This window comes from Metopolophium dirhodum, chromosome 7 (assembly GCF_019925205.1).
Source record: "Metopolophium dirhodum isolate CAU chromosome 7, ASM1992520v1, whole genome shotgun sequence".
NCBI lineage: Eukaryota > Metazoa > Arthropoda > Insecta > Hemiptera > Aphididae > Metopolophium > Metopolophium dirhodum.
Window position 1 is genome coordinate 3,178,152 of NC_083566.1, and position 24,704 is coordinate 3,202,855.

Genomic DNA, 24,704 nt, shown 5'->3' on the forward strand with positions numbered 1-24,704 from the left:
TTTGTTCACTTGATTTTGCATTTGCAGTCATAATTTATATTTTATTTTATATCTACATAGAACACATACAATATCCGTAACATCAGAGTGTAAGACATGCATGACTTGTGAACAATTAAAATCACCAACATTTTACAAAACATAATAGGTCATAATTTTTAATGTATATGCATTATATGAGCTTAATTATTTAATGAATAATTAGCTACTGTGAAATATTCAACTTATTTAGTTTAACACATTTAAACAATCCTACTAAAAACTAGAAAATATAAATTTTTATTATTTACTGTTCACTATATTTTACTCTTTCCTAATTTTGAGTACTTCCAACTTCTAGTCAGTGATGGTTACCAATCATCATCTTTTTAGAATTTTAAATTTCACTATGACGATTTATGTAATTACTATTAAGTAATTAAATAAATCGTCATTTAGTATTAACTAAATACCTATATTATCTAAAATCTAAATTTAATACCATAACCTCAAAAAAGTTTAAACAGCATTTGATTTTACACAATATAACGTTAAATAAATTAGTGAAAAATACAGATAAGTCTTAATGGCTGGACGTAAATACAACTAATGGATAATGTTAATTTATATTGATATATTTGTCTAAATTAGTAATTAACCTATTAATTAGTCAGCTATCTTCCACTCCGAACTCGTTTCTCTATTCTGATTTAGAACACAGTAACACACTTTATATGGTTAATCCGATTATATTATTAATTTGACTGTCAAAACATATTAACTAGTATTACCTTTTATATTAATGAAATCATATTAATTATTATTATTATTGCTAAATATCTACAATTTTCGAAACGAAAGTGGTAATCGGCAAGCGATTGCTTCCCGATTTTTTAAGTCTTGTCTATATATGAGGTGTTTAATGCTTATACTTGGTTAATACTATGAGATTCACATATGAGTAACCTTGGGTACCTACGTTTCGTCACGGAATACAATACACATGCAACGTCTAAAGTTTAAGAGTGAAAACATTATACCCATTGTTTATATTTACGGAAAAAATGAGATAATAGAGCTTAGATAAAATAGGAAAATACATAGGTTTCATTTGCTTTTTAATTTATTTAAAAACTATTATAGACAAGATGTATGAATTAATATTTTATAATTTGTAAAAATTGATTGACTAAATAATAATAACTCCTTATGAAAACACGAATAAAAAAATAATACATTTACATAAATTGTATGATCTACCTAGTTACATACATCCATAATCGAGCACCCGGCCTATTATCATTGGCCACTATCTTAATTTTAATAAGCTTGGAAATATTTATTCGAATTTTGATTTAGATACATCAAAATGCCTAATATTAATTAAAAGTAAAAAGGAGGGTGGGAGTACCATTGATAAAACGAAAGGGTTATCTTCTCAGGACACTCCTTAAGTGGTGCGAAAAATCTCAAGTATTCGAAAATATAAGGTCTTCTGGGGTACCTAATTTATTTTAGGTGAGGTCTCAGAATATAATGTTTCATAACGTGAGGCCCAAAGTGTCATACAATTATAATGTCATATGCTTGCCCCTACCTAAGACAGGCTATGATGGTAACATAATACTAAACCTATTACTTAATAGTTAAGTAGTTAATCTTGTATGATCACTTATTGTACTTATCATGAGCTATCTTCATTGATATATTTTATACAATACAATGGTCTTTATATTGATGGTCTTCAATAATTATTTTATTAGTACAAAAACATAACAAATGAAAAAAAAAATGTTATGAGTCACAACAAATCCTATCACAGTCCTATATCCCATGACTAATTACTACACTACATGAACACAACCCTAGTAAAATATTATAAAATTATATAACTGCAGTAGATCAATAACTTTAAAAAAATCAGATATTATTGTATTTACAATGAAGGTACCAATTCTCAGCTCATCTAAACTTCAATAAGTATTATAAATAATTAACTAGGTACCTACTTGTTTAAAACTCAATTTTTATGAACCGAAATACTCTAAAAAATATTCTGGTTTGGAATATGAAATCAAAATACACGTAGGTATTCTCTCAAAAATGTAAGAAACTTAAAAATGAATAACGATAAAATATTGTAAAAATTGTTGAATTTCAATGACATCAAGTTATGAAAAAAGTTAAAACTTCGAAATTATGAGTGTGGACATTTAAATAGATTTAAGAGGGTGCCTAATACAAAAAATCTATATAGTATAATATATATGTTATAAATATTTAATACAATTTAAGTACAATTGTACAAATCTGCTAATAATTGGTAATTAATATTAAGAGTACATATACATTTTATCAAATCTTCTAATGAAAACTCTTATTGGGCTCAACTGCCGAAGCGTAGGTAGTTTCAAAAATATTTTAAACTGGTACTTTTAGCTAGTACTTAAAAAAATAGTAGTTTAAGAAGTAACTTAAAATTGTGTGCTTGTCCTTATACTCTTTAAAATTTTACAATATAATCACTACAATGTAAATATAGTAAATACTAGTGAATTATAGTAATTATGTTATTATTTATAAGATATTTACAACCATATATTTTATGAACTAAAAATTAAAATACTAATTTGTTTATAATATGGAATGTATTATTTTAAAAAACAACATAAATGGGTATTCATTTTATCATTTCCAATTTATGCTAATGGTTCAAAACAATTTAAAATAATACAATTGTTGAATAACACTCCTATTTATTATTGTTGTTAATGCATTTTAAAAACCTATATTGTACCTATATATTTTGTACACGCACTTAATGTTTAGTATTTAGTCAACATTTTTATTATTCCTAATTTACTGTAACACATTTTACCCTTTGCGGTGTTTAATACTTTAAATAAAAACAATAAATCAATATAAGCTATACAAATGCAATAGTTATAATAAGTTCCAACTGCATTAATTATTATAACGCAAAACAATATCGAAATCTATTAAAGATTCATAATATTATTACGCATCGTTCTTATTTCTCAGTGCATATTATTATATTTTCAAGTACGTACATTTAAACTAAAGCACAAAATCGACTTACGTGATATTGTTGCGTAGTTTTTCGACCAAAGTTCAATACGAATCGCTAATTAGATTTCCATCCAACTATATATAGGCGTACGGTTGGAAACTATAACTTACTAATAAGAGTTACTGAACTAGATGATCGCGGGTTTGGTGAAATATCGTTCACACGGTTACGCCGACGTTCAAATTCAATAGTAATGCATCCGACGGTTACGATAGCGGCGAAAAATCGGACAAACCGTAAACCGAGTATATGGTTCGTTGTAAGTACGCGGTGTCTACGAGTACAATAATAACTATAGCTATGTAAATAATGTAACAGCGCTCTCTTCGAGCTGAAATTCACACGACGACTACGACGGACGGGACCCGGCGACGACGTAAAAATAATAATTATCATAATGCCGCCGACTCGTATAGTGGTTATTAGTTCTAATCTATCAATGGTTTACGTAATCCATCTCAAATATCACTTGTGTCGACGTCGTGCCGCCGCTGGCACAACACCGCCGCTATTTACTTACGTACTGCACTCGTAAAATATTTGTATTTTTCTACATGGCGCGTAAACAATACGATGTTTTTTCTATGTCTTCGTCGTGTGACTTTCAGGTGATTTACACGCGAATATTATACTCGCCAGAAATCCGTTGCGACCGAACTATGTATTTGTGAGGCTATAATAATATAGCTGCGTTGACGCAATAATAATATAATATCAAATAATACCCAATCGGTGCTCCGAGTTGGGGGTTGATCGCGGGGCTAACAACCCCGCTTTGTAAAAACTCAATTGTTATGATACCATCAGCGTGCGAATCTTGCAGTGGTGGGGGATATCGTGATGGCGGCCAAAACTCGTAGAGAGTCGTATTAAGTGCCAGGGGAAGAAGAACTTAGAAGAATTATAAATCGACCTCCAATTGATAGTATGGCGAATACAATAGAAAAACATCCGTTCGAACAGCGCATCGATAATACATTATTTGACACATTTCCTGTACACAAATATTATCACAAATTAAATGTATCCCTATGCACAACCGTGTATATTATATTTTATATCATACTATTATCACTACAACGCCAGTAATGGTGCAAATAGAAATAATTTCTGTATAGGATATAATTATTCTAGGAAGCGGAAGTTCCGTGTGCCGTGGCTCGTGCAAAAGTGTAGGTATCCCAAATCGAAGATCAAGCGACTGAGTGACTGCATTTTAGTTTAAACCTACTAACGAATAGTGTATTCACTTAAAAGTAATATTATTGAGTCATTAAAAATTGTTCAACGATTGTTGTGTATACTGTAGTGTTATACTAAAAATTGATATATATACGCATAAATCATAATATACACTTAACGAAAAAAGTTGTAACTTATAACATGACGAATGGTTATTGTCTAGAAGTGTAAAAGTAGTATTAAAAGTATTTATTATTTTTATTTATAAATACGCCTCAACTGCTAAGGTTATTGGCGTTTCTAAAAATAAATTACATTTTATAATTTATACATAAAAAAAAAATTAGGTATCAATACATGAAAGGCTTATAATATGTTAATTTGAATTACATGTGATAAAATCTATGTGTTGTATACATCATATTTTCTGAATAAGGTTATTAAAAGTATTATTTTGTGACTCCAAACATTAAATTTACCATCGAAAATTACTTATTAGTAGCGCAGAGAACTATTGTAGCCATAAAAAGTCACAAAATATGCATTTGAATACCCAAAATATGCATTTATATGTGAAATAAAAAATATACTAAAATAAGTTTTTTGTACCCAAACTATATGCTTTCAATAATAAAAATTTATCTAAAATATGCATTTATACTCAAAATATGCATTTAAAAATAAAATTTAATGCCGCCAATTCGACATCATGCATCGTAAATGATTATCTATTATTATATTATATTTATTATCTATAAAATTAATCGTATCGTCTTATTGGCGATCTTCAAGCGATTTTAGGAAAAACGTGCGCCCGCGGACAGTTAAAACCATATTATACGACAAAAATTAAAAATAAATTTATGTTTTGGTTGTATTAATTAAAATATAAACGTCAGTGGAGAAAAAATTTATAAAATTATTAATTATGTTAAACTATGTCTCAAAAAGTATAAAATTTAAGAAATATGTCCTAAAAACAAAAAAAAAAAACTCAAAAAATGCATTTATATGCAAAATAAAATTTTAAAACTTTGTGAAAGCGTGAAACGTGTATTTGTTTCGCACTCTACTATTTTTGTGACTACCTATGCAATACAAATATGCAAATGCTACAAGTCCTCTGTCCTGCGTATTAGGCACCTATTTTGTTGTGATTCTAGTATCTAAAAATTATTTATGAAGAACAAATATTTTAAGAATTCGTATAGCATAACAGTATTTCAGTGTTCGTACGTAGGCTCTGGGGGGTAGAATTATTTTTCATATGCGTATTTAGTGCTTAACATCATTACCGGCATATTATATTTGTCAATACTTATAGTTATTCAAGATATCTTAATAGTATAACGCACTTTACTTTGTTTACGAGATACAGCAAGTAGGTACGCATTCGTATCATTTAGATATATTTTGTTTTTCAAATTATTAAAATATGATAACTTAATAAATGTCAATTCCTCATTTCTCCCCCCCCCCCCTCCCACACACACACCAGTTAGCTTTTGAGAAGTATTGTGACTCCGGTATTCGGCATAACTTACGGCTGGTGGAAAAGTACTGTCTGGTAAAACAAATGTTTGTTGAACGTTATCAGATCATTTTGAATGGGAACCCCTCCGAGTACCACTGAACCAAGATACGAATTAAATCAAACTTTTTTTCTAGTCCAAAACACAATAGCAGCAGTGACACAAAACAAAAACACAAACCATTTTAAGACCAACACCATTCATCGCCACGTTTAGAATCTATTAAATGTTAACTTTACTAAATATTGCAATCTATAGGTAATAGGTAAACTCCCGTAGAGTAAATGTTTTTGGACTAACTATTTAATTGATTCAAATTGCATATCATTCGTAATATATATTACACAATAATAGCTATTATAGTTTAAAAAAAATATTTTTTTATATCATGGAAAAAAAAAACATTTGTATTATTGAATTAAACGCCAAATGAATATTTTTCTTTTGAACATTTCATATGAAGCACTTTTATAAGTGAGCATTAATAATTAAAAGCCCATAAAAAGCTCGTTTTCCTCTCGACGAATAAATTGGTTTATCCCTCCTCTGAATTTTCTGCACCTGTGGACGCATCTCGTGTGTGTGTTTGTTCTGTCTAGACGCGTTTTATTTTCTAAAAGGTACCGCTTGCACAGTGGCGGCGGCTGTGGTTGCGGCGGTCGGGGTCGGTCTTCCATTTGTCGTCTTTGACTAATTAAAATAAAACCCTGGGCGCATAGTTTTACATAGTAATATATATATATATATATCACTATTATTATATAGCCGTAGCTCAGTTCGTCCCATCACCGCAGAGGCCTTTGTAGAACGGCGTGTGATGACTGCCACGTGCTCTCCAGCGGCTTTTGCCGATTCAATGTTTTACTCCCGCATTTAACACAAGCGCTTCGGCCGCCGCCGTCGAAAAGTCTCCGGAGCGAAAACCGCACGTGCGGCGGGCTCGCTCGTTCGTCCACTACACTAATAAGCCAGCTTTTAAGAACACTGTCGACGACGGTTCTTTTGATATTTCTGTTCACTCGCTGACGACGACGACAGGACCTTTAATCCGCACACGATACTAATATTATACGTTCATAATACGTATAATCGTAATCATTCGCATGTATGTATATGCATAACAGTTTTACGGTTAAACACATTACAGCGCTATGGTTAATAATGTGGGTGGGCACTCGAGTACAGCAACATGCACGGTATAACAGTGCGTCGCGGTAATAGCGCCGTTTTATCGTACCCGTCAAAGGCTTAATACACTTTCAGCCGGTATGTTGCGTGGCGCGTGCGCATTCGTCGGTGAAATCGTCGCAACAACCACTCGTCAATGTCACATCGGTATACGCACACGTGGCAGACGCGTAGATGGGTTATAACTACTGAGAAATGCTTTTCTTTACGAAAAAAATCTCCGAAAAGCCAAACGCAACGTTAAGGCTGTTTTTTTATTAATCACGTTCTTCGACGTTTGCCATGTTTATTTTCTCTCTGTGTCGATTAACTATATAAAATATTAAAAACTATAACGATTGATAAAATGCGTGATTAATATTTCAAAGTGTTTTTATCATATTATACAATTGTTAGTGTTCATCGAAAAGAATCAATTTTGGTTATTGAATTGTTTCGTTGAAATTTCAATAAAAATCAAATCGTTTTAATCATGAGCAAACCTAATATCTATATTAGCTGTATTGGCGTGTTTACAGTTCGGAGGTTTGGAGTACCCCAGAACCGAAAAATAAAATAAAATATTATCTACTAAAGATACAAAATATGCCGAAATATAATGTGGGTAGATAATAGTTATACAAAATATAATACCCACAAGAACAAAATAATATATAGGTGTATACTGCAGTATACAATAGTGTCTCGGTGGGGCCCAGTAATCTTGCTTCCGTGACATAAATAAATAATACTGAATAATAATACTACTGAATTAATAGCCATAGTATTATAAGCATAATATAGATATACTCAAGTGTAAAACCATTATAGACCCCCCCCCCCCCCAATCCAACCAGAAAAATTATCGAAAACACACCAATACCTAACTATAATATGATGTTTTACCTTTCTATTTATAAAATATATTGATTTTGTTACTAGAGACTATAGACTCTATATAGGTAGTTTAGGTTATAGTAGGTACCTATCATATGCATATACACCATTTAAGTTGTAAGATGTTTAAAATATAAATGCTAGGTATATAGGTATTATGAAGATTGTTAAATGATTATATTATGTTTCATGTTATAAATGCAAATATGTAATTATATATATTATAGTATATCATATAGTATTTCTAAAATGACATTTTTACTTAATATCCAAATACACCAATGAACTGTTAAATATTTCGATTTATTATCACACAATGAAGTTATGATTGGTGTTGTTGTAGAAAAAATCCGCATAATAATACCATTGATTAAATATATACGCTATTATTGTATATTTGATCAATGATAACACTCTTATAACAATGATTTTGCACACGGCTCAACTCACCTGCGATAAGAACGACCGTGGTTGAATGCTACGCAAACCTCGTTCAACCCTCCCCTTAAACATTATCTCTGGATCCATCACTAACGTCCACTACACATCATTATAATATTATGTTCGCCCCGATTTGAGGGTGGTTCTCAGGGATCAATCGTCGCTCCTCTGTAACTGTTTCAGGGATAACTTGCGAATTATATTTTTAACACTCGCAACGATAGTTTTTCTCGTCCACCGCGTCATAATATTGTATGATATATAATAGCACTGCAGCAGTCGCATTGTTTTTTTTTTTTTTTTGTTCGTTTTCGAACACGCGCCATTATCATTGTTTTATGAGCACCGCACAGTGCAGGTTATCAGCTATGGGCGGTAACGTGATTTGTGCGCGTTTATATATATATATATATATATATATATATGGCCATGTTATACGCTCCTCTCGTGGATCTATTAATGAAACACTGTACATGCGTTCTCAGAAACAGCTAGTGTTAGCGAGTAGATGTTTAGTTTGAAAGTTGAGTTAAGTAGTTGCGTAACCTATATTTACCGGGAATCGTGTTATTGTGTCATATTATAATATGTGTTACCATATTATGCTTAGTATAGTAAATCCACCGCGTAGTTCAGACGTGGGACGAGTGGGCAACTCAAGTGCATTCGTATCGAACCCGGTGTACATTGTTATATATATATATTATGTATGATTACAATATTATTATGGAAATTGTGTGATGATAATATTATAATTATAGAAATCGTATACGGTGTGAATCATCAAGCATATTGTGCTCATGCCCTTTTTTCTTCAATAACGTGTTTATTCAAAATTTGATTCCGACTCGTTTGAATTTCAAATTAGGTATCTACATCAACATTTTCGAAAAAATTATCCACTAAATAATGTACAGAAAGTAAAAAGGGAAGGGGGGGAGGGGTACTCATTTGATAAATAAAAGTTTGTATAGCCACATGAGGAAACTCCCTAAAAAGTACATACAAATTCAAGTATTTGAAAAAATTGTCCGAGTATATTTAAAGATTCCAAAAATCAGAATTTTAACAAATTCATTATCAAAGGAAAAAATGAGACGAGCACGATTGGTGCATCAACCCGTAGTGTGTACAATATTCAAGTAGTTCGCTCTATACGTTTTCACAAAATTTTTGATTTACATAGTTAAAAAAAAAATTGACAATACGTTTTTATTAGCTATAATATACCTATTATGCGCGTATCAATATAAAATTAAATCGTTTGACGTTAAACTATAATATTCACCATGACCGCGTGGCGTCGATTTTCTAAAAAGTGTTGTCGTCTCTGTATAATAAAATTACACGCTCGTGCAATCACATCTGCAAAGACGATGCGATATTCGTCAAATTTCGAGTGAAATAAAAACTGCAGAGTTCACATTGTTATATTCGTGTGCAATGGTGATTTCGATGGTTTTTTTTTTTTTTGGGTGTATATCTGTTGTGATGACAGTTTTTTTTCTCGTTGACGTCCCCGAGCTTAATTCGGATGTAATAAAGGCACCAGTTTTTAAACTTTTCCATTCAGCACGAGTCACTGAAAAATTATTTTTCATACTTTATACTTTAGTGTGCTCGTCTTCCGGCTTTTCGTCTCCAAGAATCATCGCATATTAAACAACACTATATTTGAGCACAACAATAACCGTCTTCCTTTCATTTCCTTTTAAATAGAAAAAACCACTTTCGACGGGCATACCGTTAAGTACAGGTAATGGTAATTTATTCACACCGGGCTATTTCTAATTAACATTTTACGCCACGCTAACAATGACGTATACATAATATTTTATGCATATTTGCACTTACCCCACCGCGGCATCGACTACGTATATTATCGACTTGGCAGCTGTTATGTGTACGTATGCGCCCTATCTATATTTCACGTATTATTATATATCCGTTCGCTTAATTCAGTTCAACCACTCCTTCGATCAACATCGCACTGCTTATAATAATTATATGTATCAAAACACGATTCCGAGTGTAAACATGTCTGCGGACGTGGATGTTTGTGAATAGTACACGAAACAAGTATACGATAATTATTAAAATGTAACTATTGTTGTTTCGGCCGACTGTCAATAATGGGGGGATGAATATAAGTGAGTTCCGACACGAGTGCCAGTACTATTAAATGCGAAAGGTCCTGCACACAACCCAGATGAGTTATGCGAGTTCGTAAGCGTATAATGACTACTAGTAATTACCTGTGAAGCGTTTGGATTACGTAATCCTGCAAGACATTTTTTACGGGGAATGATTTCTCAATGGAACTCCCAAAAATAAGTCTTTGTCTGCAGATAAATCTTTGTCTACCAAACACTCCTGCGCGTATGATAATATACGAAAATAAGTCACGAAAGCTTGCACTTTTTAATACAATTTGTAAATATTTTACTAGTCTTGGAAATAAACAACGACAGTAAATTAGAACGCTTTCCTCGTGTGAGACATGATGGCATTTTTTGTTCATTATTGTGTTGTTAAGATTACCATATTTTACAATTTATAGTATTATTAAGTACAGAAATAAATATTTTATTTTATTTGATATTAGACACAAGTTTGTAGGTATTGTAAGTTTGTTATTTGTTTAATAATTAATAAGTTGGCGTAGAACGTTTCGATTGTCAGCAACGGGTAGAAATAACATCTAATTAATCCCGCTTAAGCCGGTTTGAGCACACTGTATCTGTTGTGGTCTTAGACCAATAAGAGGGAGATTAGTTTGCGTACTTCCCCATTTCCGATTTGTTCTTACTACTGACCAAAAATAATTTTCGATCGCACTAGCCACAGACCGATGTTTAAATAGAGTGGGAAAGAAATTTGTTTTTCGTTGCTTGAATTAGGTACCATGTATTATATTTATGTTTATAGGAAATCTCATAAATCCATAGTATCTACATACCTTGTGCGGGAACTTGGCTATTTAATTATTATATTCGCACGACGGGGAACTCGGATGAGTGTCGCAACACACCCCGCGGTTACCGTCCTACGCCGTTTTAGTTTTCCCCATCAATCGTATATCGATTAGTTTTTTAAGCTTTTTTTTTATAATTATATCGATCTCCTGTATGAGAAAAATGTCGAACCGCCCCTCGCCCCTGCCACGATAGATTTTATGTGTATTATACAAATATTGAATGTCGCAATCTACTACATTTGCTAAAGGTGAGTCTCGCACGCTCACTAGTGCACACACACACACACACACACACACACACACACACACACACACGCACACACGACATGCACTAGTGCAGCACGGTGACTAGCTTTATACCTACGTTCGTTTTGTTCGCCTAAAAGTGAAAGAAATCGTTTGGCACGCACCGGATTAAATTCATCTCGGAAATTTCCAATCACGGTAATGGAAACTTACATTGTATTTGCGTAGCAGTATGTCACGAGAATATTGTACAGTAACATAGTGCTACGAATCAATAATATAATGTGCGTCGTATACGTTTTTAGTCTACGGTAACGAGTAGGTACACAAAATATGTCTTGTACACAAACGGAACAAAATATTATAATAGGTATGGAAACATTTTTACATTAATCTCTGTTATGTTGATAATGCGTAAGCTGTAGAAAAATAAAACGCAATTATTATGTTATTTCGATTTACCGGGAAAAGAGTCCACTCGATTACAAAATATTTGCAATGCAAATTAACGTACTTTATACGTACTTTGGCGTGTTTCGAGGTGTGCAAATTTGCAAACAGAGGTTTTTGTTATCATGTTAAATATTCCGTAGAGTATAGAAATTGATAGGTGGATGTGTAAGTCCACAGTGCAGCTATACTTTGCACAAGGAGGCCTGCGGTTCATACCGTGTTAATGTGTTATTTACGTTCGACACGTCATAACTGTTTTCAGCATAACCTTCTGTTTAGATTTACTGATGACGGATGTTGATTATTATTATCTTACAATTGAGTGTCTTAATCATATTTTCGTTAACATTCTTTTTTTAAAGGAGATTTTTCCGAATTTTTTTTCGGAACCACCTAAATTTGTCATACCTATTATAATACCTATTTCTGTGAATTATTTACTGCGGATTTTTAATACCCACTCATTGTTTTACGATACGGTTGTGTTGAATCATGAGTTACATATAATATTGCTGTATATAGGTAATACCTATAGCTTAGAATCGTAATGAAATGGCTTAAGTGCTATATTATATAGTATTTACTTATTCTTAGTCTACTGATTCACAATTACATAATAGTATGCTCTCATTAACAAGTTAAATGTCAATGATATTAAGACACGAAATAGTTTTTTTTTAATAAGAATAAAATATACAATCTATACAGATTCATCCACAATAAATGTGTGTCATAAACGAAGACGATAAACATGAACTGTAGTTATGTGCATAGAATGCCTCCCCACGAGTAATGCATTACTCATTAGTGGCACTTAGCTTGAGATTAAAATGTTAAAGAAAATTAAACCATACGATCACAGATCCACTTTCTTCTGAGTCTGGGACGAGGGTTTTCGTGAAGTGGAAATATGTAAGTCATTTATGAGTGGATTGTGGTGGTTTTCTAGTATAGAAAAAACCGTAATTAAAATAGTGTAGCTTCTTCCTCAATTAATCTAATCTTAACATAGGTAAAAATAATTTGTTTTAATATACGATACGTAGTGTTTAAGTGTTGTACTATTATGTTTAACAAGTACCTCTGCCTAACAAATGATAATATAATAATTTATGGTTGTAATATTTAACAGTCAGTACCAACATTTTCCAAGGTAAATTTGTTATTTAATAAATTTAGGTATTATTTCTAATATAAGTCATAACAGTTAAGAAAAATATAGTTCATGAAACAAAAAAAAAAAAATGTTTAATTTATTTTGATTAATAAAAATATTAGAAACGACGTACTTTGATTCGTAAAAATAAAACCAGAACGAGAATCAAATTAATGTAAACAAATTACATTTTATTGCTTTTTCGTTTTATCATATTTTGTCAATTGACTGATTGTCATAATATAATCTTTCCTTTTCTGTTCACTATCGCCGTTAAGTACAGTAAATACGAGTATAATAAGTCAGCATAACAATACTATAGTAACTAGTAACGATGTTTCAAGTTTCAACTATTATAATTTATTACCAACTGAACTCATTATAACGAATAACGATGAGTTCAAATACGAATGATAATATAAATACGTCTTTGGTAAACCTTTGAAGATTTGCGGACGTTAAACACAGACAATACTGTCTAAATATATGGGAAGATTCGCCAAGCATGCTATCGCCTATGTTTTTAAATGTTTATCATTATTTTATTCAAATTTTGTTTTTGGAATTGTTAAGTTTACGTACGGACCATATTTTCAATTATTTAGATTCTTTTCAACATTTAAAGAGTATCCTGGGACAACACACACTTTTTTATTTCAAATAAGGAACGACATTTTTATTATAAATCGATAGCAAACGATTCTAATGAAAATGTTGATTTACTTAAATCAAAATAACATGAACTTGTAGTTTCTGAGATATTAAAATGTCCATGTTATTACAAAGGATAAAAGTCCTTAAAAAAATGGCTTTAAAACAATATAAAATAGATAAACAAAAAAAAAAAAATATATAAATAAATAGATATAAATTTAATATAAATAGAAAATATATATATTTTTAATATAAATAGATTTTTGGATCTAGTATTTATAATATTTGGAAATTTTTTTGGAAATTGTAAAATTTTTATAGATTAATATAAATTACTAATATTTTTAAATTATCATTGCAGCGCATTTTATCTTCCTCTAGTCATGGACCTATTATTCTTGGTACACAAAGTTAAATAACTTAGTTTTTGAGTTCATATATTTAAAAAAAAACTATTTGATTAACGATTCACAGGAAAAAGGGTAGTTCACAATTGAAAATTGAAGTAGGTACCACAGGACACTTCTAAAACAGTATTCAAGTTTAATAAATTAATTTCGAAAGCAGACTTCATGTTTGGGAGTGAGCATACTTCAACACTTGGTGAATCACCCTACAATCTATATACATAGTATAAGCTATATTATATAATATATCAAATTATTATTATTTATTTTAGATTCCTATACATACAGAGTTAAATTTAAATCACTGAAAGATAGTTCAAAATGTATACCACATTTACCATATATAACTAAACTAATCACGTCATTCCAAAATTTGAGAGCGTAATTTTCAACTGTTTTACAAGTGGTAGGTAGCTGTCATTATTATTTCATTCTGACATTTTATAGTTTTAACAACTACATAAACTAATAAAATAAAAATTGTATCTAAATTGTATTTAAAAGTGTATCTAGTCAACACTAAATAGTATCATTATATAATTAAAATTATCTATAATTATTATGGGTCATGAATAATTTAATATTTGATATAGGCGTGTCAATACACACTAGATTTCTGATTTACAGAAAAATTGAATAACAATTTTATCCCGCGTCCAGTAGTTTTCTTTCAATATTATGAATTTGGGTTGTAAATGAATATGTATGTAAAAGTGGTGGTACGTGTATTGTTAGTTTATTGGTAATGGCCAATAGGCTTAATAAAACGTTTCTATTAGTTACCGGAAACGATATTATCGCATGTCGGAGTATTTGACAATAAAGGCAAAAAGTCCTGCTTACATAATATTATAATTTATAAGGTTAGGAATTTGGAGTCCTGCAAAGTTTGTTTTTGCCATATTAGAAAGAACATGTAATACAGGTAAAAGTATATAGGTAGATATTATTTTCAAAAAAGTATTTTAATATTAATTCAATGTAATAATTTTGAATTTACTATTGTTTTAGTTCTTAATCTCAATAGCTTTCGTAACTAAAGAACACGATTCATACAACATTTCAAAACAATATTTTGAAAATGAAATCTATTTTTAAATTTTCAGAACGAATAGTTTGTAATACATAATGTATAATTATAATTTATAATACAACTCTACATAGGTAGTTAAGGGTATTGTACACGGTCAGTTTCTTTATGAAATGCAAACAAAATGTTTTTGTGATGTTTGAAGAACTAAAACACTTAAATTTTGTAAACGACTAAATTTTATCATAGAGGAATTACATTTTTTTTTAAATTCTTGTTTTGTTTTAAAGCCGAATATTTTAATGTACAAATATCGAGTCATAGGCCTGTATCTAAAGTTTAGACGAGCGGAGAAGTTGAGGCGTTCAGCCTTCAGCGCGCATTAATTCAAAAGGCAACCGTGTTGCCTTTGATACACCACTTCTCGTACAGTGTTTTCAGCGACCTTCAAACCTCGGTAAAAAGAAGTCAATTTTTTTTTTACCAACCTGAAGTGTTATAAATATCACCAAACAACACAAAACGCAGTGTCCCAAAATTGCACGTTTAAAAAAAATACTTTTTTTAGGTATAATATAGTATATCTACGTAACAATATCTTATAATGTAAACGTCATGCGTACGTGTCTATATGTGACGTGTGGATTTGATACATTTGCACTGAAATTACATATTTTCAATAACGCCATATTTGCGATGACTTCCTACGTGGTGTCTTATATTTTTATTCAGCCTACACCCCCCCGCGGATCCGGTAAACCGGTAAACGGACCTCACGTTTCGCATCGTCGTGTTCATACCGCGCGGGTGTCTTATTCCCGACGGTTCTCGTCTCCAGGTTTGACGAGCGATGCGATAGGTGGTTGGAGGTGGCGATACGGTGGTGGATAGACAATATTCACGCCGTCGCCTAGTCGCGACCGTGAAGTTGTGCGCCAACTCTGAAACGCCACCCTCGTGGTCGGAACGTCGTGATTGTTATTGGGGGTGCGCCGCCACTCGCAGTACTGTCGCCGGCCATAACGACGACGGACGCGTGATTCTTGCTCTCTGTGACCACAAAACCGTTTCGAGTTCTCTCGCGTAAAAGTCGTGGGACACGACGAATGCTCGATAATATATTATAAAATATCAAATCATATTGGCCGAACCACCGACGGCACGCCGATTGAGTGTAAGTACCGATACGATTTATACCACGGTCGTAGTAGTAATATGATATCCACGTTTTGTGTGGTTTCGTCTTCTAAAAAATATTTAATAGCAAAACATGCGATGTCATGTTTGCGACATTTTATTATCATTATACGATAGACGTGACTTCAAACGCATAATCCCAGTAAATTGTTGGGGTTTTCAAAACTATTATCGTATATAGTGGATATAGAGTATAGCGTGCTATAATATAAATTATAACATTAATATAACACTACATTTTTGAATAAAAAAATAAAAAAAATTCGTAAAATTTTTATTTTAATGGACTGTTTCAAAAATGAAGTGATGTATGAATTTTAATTGCTGCGAACTATATATAAACACAATTTGTGTTAGAAAATACAACAATTATAGTCCCAAATAATTAACATATTGGTTAGCTTGCGTTCAGAAAATCGTGTTCGTTTATATGCACAATACAAAATATACAATGAACTTATCATCGCAAGTGCGTAACTACGGACGTTAGGGTATTAAAACAATTCAACACTCCATATACTTATTAAATATTCATATCTTAACACGGGCATTACCTCAATTAAGTGAGGCTGAGCTGAATTTAATCTATAGCTTTCGGAAATGTTAGCGAATGTTCAAAAATAATCGATTACCGAATTGTACACGGCCGCGAATACTGTGTGTGTGTGTGTTTTTTAATTATACTATAATTTTTAGTTTGAAATTAAATAATAAATGTATATGTATACCACTACTAGTAGTATAAGATTCGTTTTTTTTTTATATTTTCTAACGAGGTAAATATAAATTGTTTTCATCAGTTCCAATTTTAAATGATTAAGTAGTAGGTGCCTATGGTATTAAAATATGCTGGTCGTATTGAATTAATGAATCGGTCACAATATATTAATATGCAGAATGAAGTAAAATACTTATACAATATTACAATAATATCATATCATACTAACTATAATATTTTATATACTGACAGAATAATAATATATACAATATTATTATGTATTTATTTAATTCCATCATATTATGCAGTTTTCTATCAATATGTACATCTTATCCACATTAACATTTCACATGTTGACATTTAACGGTATTTAGAAAAAAATCTGAAGATAAGGCTGAATACTCGCGTTTATTTTTATATTGTACATTGGTATATTATATATTTGATGCACTTTTGCACGTTTTTATTGTAAAGAAGTCCATTTTTGGGAGTAGAGGAAGCGTAGCCATCTCAAATATAAAATAAGCACCCATAAACGACGCATTACTCGCACTGTAGGTACTTATGAGTTATCACGAATGTCACACTTATAATTAATTTATAATTTTTCATAAAATATATTAATGAATAAATGAAAAATCCAATCGTTTAGAGCAGCCTTAATAATAAAATTGAGTTTGTCTTACGGAACGTTTGTGCTTTAAATGTAAATGTCCACATTACAACATAGATTATTATACTTATTATTCGTATTCTGCAAATAAGATTATCATGCTCCTCTTATGCTCGAATCGAAGATAATTTTTAACTGATTAAACTCCTAATCAAATATTACCAGGTATATGAAATAATTTTAGATTCTGAGTGGAGCGATGAATTTGTTCATTTTACGATGATGTGTTTTTTTGTGTATGTGTACACGACAAGTAGTCGAAATAATGCTTAGATTTTCAGCTCCAGTATCTTGTTTGATGGGAAAGTAAATCTAATTAATGCATTGCGAGGTCAAAATTTAAAATTCCCAGTAGTTTTCAAAAGGGCCAAGATAAACAAGAAAAATTAAGGAAAAGCAGAAATTTTTACGCAAAATCGGGTTTTTGACAACATTGTACTTGGTTTTTGGTGTTAAGTCAAAAAGCCTGAAAATTTAATACATATGGCTCCTCTTATATTGTTACTATAGCAGTTGAAAATATTAAAAATATAATAGCATAATTTATTTATTTTAGCATTTAAAGTTTAAATGTTTAAACATTTATCAAATATAAAATTTAAAAATTATTTTGTAATTAAAAATTTATAAAATGTTCAACTTTTATAGCTAAGGATTGAAAAGGTACACTGTTGAACGTAAATTGGTAAATAAATTACTTTATTCACAATAATAACGTCAAATATAATTTTAGTGATATCATATAGGCTGACTGACCGTCATCGCTCAGAATCGTTGTTCGTATAAACACGATAAAATGTTATTATATATTTATATCGTTGAATTAAAAATTAACACCATCCATTACAGTGACCCACTTGTAACCTACTATACAGCAGAGCACCACCCACTTGTCCGCTTTTTTAAAAATGATTTTAGAAGATAGTATTGTAACAATTTTAATGGAAGAACCATATTATTCAACCAGATAATATATATACATATTATATAATACCAATGTCTACGTTTTTAAGTTATAACGAACCATGGCTGATTTAAGAATTGATACACGACAGTTGTAAGACTGGGCAAGAGATTAAATTTGTAAAAATATCATCGATATAAATAGTGAAAAAATATTATTATTCTATAGCATAAAATATGAAGGATTTTATTTTTTCCAAATTTTTAGTTAATGTCTGAAAAAAACTAAAAAGCATTCAAATTGAATAATCCCGACTCGTCAGAAACGTCTTTCAAACTGAATATTATTCTAATACGTATTTAAAATGTACTTTCAAAGCTCAAGAACCAATTGATTATATTTTAAAATACCTACGTATTCAATGAATATTTTTTACTAAAGAGTTCACTTTATTTCTTCAAAACTAGCAATTGAGTTGCAAGGATACCTACAGAATTCTTAACGTTTTTACTACCTTAAATTATATTAATCATTTATTATTAATTATTATAAACAAAACAAAAAGCACAATACAATGGAAATTGCGCACATTGTGTAATTATTGTAACATTGACTTATTGCAAAGTAATGTTGAAAACGGTCGAGATGTTTGGAATCGTTAAAATCTAAGCAGACGGTGATCTGCAACAGTCCGAAGACGAGTATTCCACCATATTAATGTAATTTTATGTGCGTGTCACTGCTTCTATTATTTATTTGCATAAAACTAAATTATAATAATTGTACATAATTATTATCCAACCCACTGAAAACATACACTTTTAATTAAAAAATAATTTAGTAAAGTTTAATCCCCGCCGTCAGCTTGAAGTTACAACGTGGTAGGTATCGCTCGGGAGTATTAGTCGTATACCTCTATATAACATTACATTCAGTCGACATTTGGAAACTGAGGAAACGACGACTGACTTTTAAAACTATGTACATCTATTTTTAAACGAGTTTTTAATTCGTTTTACGTATAATAGTAAATATTTCTTATTTTTTTTTTTTCAATTTTAGTTCATGTCCTCGAGGTTAAATAATTTGTCACCTTCCAGCAGCTATGACGAAACTAAAATAAAATAAGTAGTTTAGGTATATTTAAATGTAGGAATATATTGCATCGTATTGTATACAGGGTGATTCACCAAACATGTCAACCCCCCATTTTTCCTTTAATAATGAATTTATTCAAATTCTGATTCTTGGAATTTTTATATATACTCATAGACATTTTTTTCAAATGCATGAATTTGTTTGTACTACTTAAGGAGTGTCCTATGGATATACAGTTTATACAGATATAAACTTCTATTTTTCAAATGAGAACCCCCTTTTTTACTGTGAATTATTTTGTGGTTAAAATTAATAACTAAGAGATAACTAATTCGAATTTTGAATTAGGTGCATCAACATTTTCTAAAAAATGTACCACTAAATAATGTACAGTTGAAAAGGGGTGTTTTTATTTGAAAAACAGACGTTTGTATCTCATTAGGACACTCCTTAAGTAGAATAAAAAATCTTAAAAATTTTAAAATATACCTAGTCTTTAAGTATATTTAAAAATTACAAAAATCAAACTATAAATAACTGCATCGTTGAAGAAAAAATTGAGTGAGCATGGTGAATCACCACTCTGTACATACAACATTTGAATGGTGTCAGAAAAATTCAAATTTTAGTTTCCTAGTGAAGCGATTATGCATTGGTCTTATATTTTTGTTTTCTTATTCTGTGAACGCGTTTTCTGGTTAAAACAGTAATCAAAAAGTTTCATGTAGCATCTTTAAATGTCGGAAATCGAGTCCAGGCGATACTCTGAATAGGTAATTTTTTCGATTTCCACTAAGCACAAGGAAAAACAACCGACAAGTGACAACCGAACGCGATTATTTATCAATGCATCCAAAATATTGTGCATAATGACTTTAACATCAGCGACATTACGACACGTCGCACATATATTATATTGTACAGTGCTGAAGTGGACAAAGTGAGTCCGACAACCTTGATGCGTTTATTCAATACGAATTTTATTTTTTGATTCCTTTCGTGTATTCATTTTTTTTTTTTTTTTAGATGATATAGAGGACAGTTAATACAATATTAATACTGTAGATTTTTTAAATTTGTTTTTCACACGACATTCCGTATTCTACAACAATATTATATATTTATACGATAATAAAACGCCGTTTAAAACATCAGGTATGTCAATGGGTTTACTCTAAGTCTATTCTCTGATGTATTCAACACTAAATTATATACATATATACATGACGTATATTACATATGCGCTAACGCGTCTAATATTTAGTATAGAAGGTTAATTTTCAGATATCATATCCAAATGTAGTATCGACTGTTTCCGTGGTGGATAGTGGAACATACATGCAAGTTTCTATGCGTGTACGTACGTATAAAATAAACATATTTGAATCACTACCAATAAATAAGCCCCAAATCAAATTAATTTGTATGTATTTTTTTTATTTAAAAAGTCGTTTTGTCTACGAATGAGACTGGACATCATATTACTATTCAACAAACAGGTCGTCATTATTATTTATATTCTAGACTCTAGTATAATTATTGTGCATCATAATAATATGTATATAGGTACCATAATGGCACGATATATTTTTTTTTCTGTTTTTTTTAAATTCGTCGTTTGGTACGACTTTACGCACAACATTGCACACTTTTTTCTATCCAGCATAAATTTGAATATTTTAAAGATGTTAATAGTTATAACTGTCAAATGTTTGTAAACCTATAAAAGTTAATATTGATGATTTCATTAAAAAATCGTGCGTCTATAATATTATTGTATTACTCGATTTACCATATTATACACCTAACTGAAATCGTATAACGACAGGACGAGTCTTTTTCGTCGAACTTGTCAGGATTAACAAAACGTCTGTATAATATTATTGTCGTTTTACCAACAATTTGGTTTTCGTCAGTATTGAATATTTACGTAATAACCGAAATACTCGTAAATAATTTGACCTTATATCCTTATATTATCATAATTCATAACCTATACATATGGGTATATTCATTGAAAATTAAACAGCTATTTACATATATTATAATTTAACAAGATAATTAACACTGTTTCCGTTTTGTCTTCTATTTTATTCACTTTGGTCACTAAATTTGTTTCGTTATTATAATAAAAATAACGTCTACACCTAACGCTTTTGACCAAAAGTCATTGGCAATCATTTCTTCTTACTCTAAAATATCCAATTTTATAATATAATTTTAAGAAAAATGATTTGAAAAAGTTTATTCAAATCAAGTATAGTTTATTTTTGCAATTTTATTTATTATCAATCCTTTTTTGAGTAAATTTAATTGAATCTTAATGACTTTTTTCAAAAAAAATTATTTCGGTCATCTTCAGATACATAAGTAAATTTGAAATAATTTATCATCCATGTAATTTTCATTATTTTTTTCATTCGTTTAAGTTGTATCAATTTTTCATTTTCATTTGTCAGGTCTTTTGTGTTGTTACACCTTACACCCTGTATACAACTACATAAAAACGCGCTTACCTTCGAATGAAAAATGAAAAAAATATTATAAAACCATGGATGCACAAAAAATAACGTTCTTTATAAAACGTATAAACAGGTCATTTTCCCTAAATGACCGACGATCATAATGACATTATGACTATGTTGTGACGATACTTTCCATAAGATTACGGGTATATAGTTTAGTAAAATCGCGGGTATGACAATGCGGCACATCGAAAACCGACGGTATGGATCGCACACTTTGTTTAAGCGATTATAATATGTCTTCTGAATGTGTTATCAACCATGATGATATTATATAATACATTAAATGGATCCAACTGGCGCGGATGTCCCGTGTTACATCTCGCGAGATAAAACGCGCGCAGGGGTGGTCGGGGCGAAACAACTTTTATTAAGCAAAGTGTTTTTTTATTATTATATTATGTATAACTTTATGAGCCCGGGGCGGATTAAGGCGATTAACTAAAATCCAACTAAAAGTTCCGGACGAGCGGCATTAATAACGGCGGCGGCGGCGGCGGCGGCGGACGAAAAAAATAAAAACGAAACCGGCAACAAAAATCCTCGGGCGCTCCAGACTGACACGCGTAATCCTTTCCAGCGAGAGCCCGTCAAAGGAGATGAGGCGGTATAACGCGCGCACATAAGACGTACTACTACTATGCAGTCTCATCTCGCGGACGAAAATATAAATGTGCCGTTGTCGTTGTCGTCGTCGTTATTATTATGAAAACGCCCGGTTTCCGTCCCGGGGCAACGACAGTAATAACGACGCCGGTGCCGCGCCGCACACGATATAGGGATGAGGAGGGGGATGAGGGGTAGCGGGGCTGCGGCCGAGAGGATGTTATTATTTTATACGCACGGTTTGGCGGATAGACGTCACGTGAGTGCAGTGTACGAATCATATACATAATAATATGTACCTATGTACCTATATTTATGATAATGATATATGCACGTGCTGTAGATATAATATAAGGGATGAAAATCATCTGCACGGACACACACGCGTGCGCGCGGCAATACGACCGTATGATACGACGGGCAGGTAATAATGATATATCCGCTCGAGCGCATGTTCACACTACATAATATTATATAGGTGTATTGTAATACGCACTTCCGGTCCGTCCGCCGCCGCCGCCGCGCATCGTAATATTTTAATAATATTTTTTTTCATGCGGTTTTTCTACGGCGCGCGTGGTGCCTCGCTCGCACGGTCGCAATGGTACGGTATAGTGTTGGTATACAGTGTGTCCCGTTTTAAATGTACCACTAAATATCTCAGCCCGATAATCTTAGATTGAAATACGGTTTGCTGCAATAGCTTAGGGGTACTGAAGTACACATTTAAGGACAAATTTCAAATTTTTAACTCTTGTAGTATGCGCATGCGCAATACAAATTTTTTTTTTTAAATTGCAACACCTATTTTTGTCACCGGATATGGATAGATTATTTTATTCTAAGTAATTTTCAACCATTGACCATAGTTCTAAACCAAAAATTGAATGAGTTACACCTTTTGGAAATTTTAAAATAATTAAATTTTTTCGATTTTTTTCGAAAAAAAATAAACATAAGTCAAAACAATGTAACGGAGTATTTTTTATTTAATTTCCTACTTCACATTCTTTATTAAAATCTATGAAAAAATCACTCAATTCAAATTTAAAACAACAAATGTTTTTGGTAAAATCGAAAAAATTTAATTATTTTAAAATTTCCAAAAGGTGTAACTCATTCAATTTTTGGTTTAGAACTATGGTCAATGGATGAAAATTACTTAGAATAAAATAATCTATCCATATCCGGTGACAAAAATAGGTGTTGCAATTTAAAAAAAAAAATTTGTATTGCGCATGCGCATACTACAAGAGTTAAAAATTTAAAATTTGTCCTTAAATGTGTACTTCAGTACCCCTAAGCTATTGCAGCAAACCGTATTTCAATCTAAGATTATCGGGCTGAGATATTTAGTGGTACATTTAAAACGGGACACACTGTATACCCTATATACAGTGGCGCCGAATACTATTTTGGTAGTGGGCGGGTGGTGCAGTGGTTGGGTCAGCGAGTTTATTATAAGTTATAGTAAATTATAAATAAAAATAGTTTATAATTAAGTCTTTAGCATTTAGGTAGACTTATTTATGTAGCCCAAAGCCTAAGACCACAATAATATTATAGTTAATACTAGATATATACATAAGTATACGACGATAATATCATTATATCGTTAATTTTGTTGTCAATGTTTGGTATATAATATACTTATCTGTGGTTTGGTTATTATGATCCATGCGTAAGTGGCTTAGCCAGTGTTAACATGTAGCGAAAAAATTGGTTACGAGTGGATATTTTTGTACGAAAATAGAATTATCAATATAATATT

At 31.2% G+C, this 24,704-nt stretch overlaps 2 protein-coding genes across 3 annotated transcripts in view; one reads left to right on the top strand and one right to left on the bottom strand.

Annotated features, from left to right (window-relative positions):
• LOC132949743 (lachesin-like) overlaps positions 1 to 3,460 on the bottom strand; it is a 277,467-nt gene extending 274,007 nt beyond the window's left edge. The window contains exon 1 of the mRNA XM_061020791.1: positions 3,080 to 3,460. The gene's annotated coding sequence lies outside the window, so the exon portion shown is untranslated. The remainder of the gene's footprint in view (positions 1 to 3,079) is intronic.
• Positions 1 to 24,704, top strand: part of LOC132949741 (EGFR adapter protein-like) — a 180,961-nt gene that overhangs the window by 58,691 nt on the left and 97,566 nt on the right. The gene's annotated exons all lie outside the window — the stretch shown is intronic.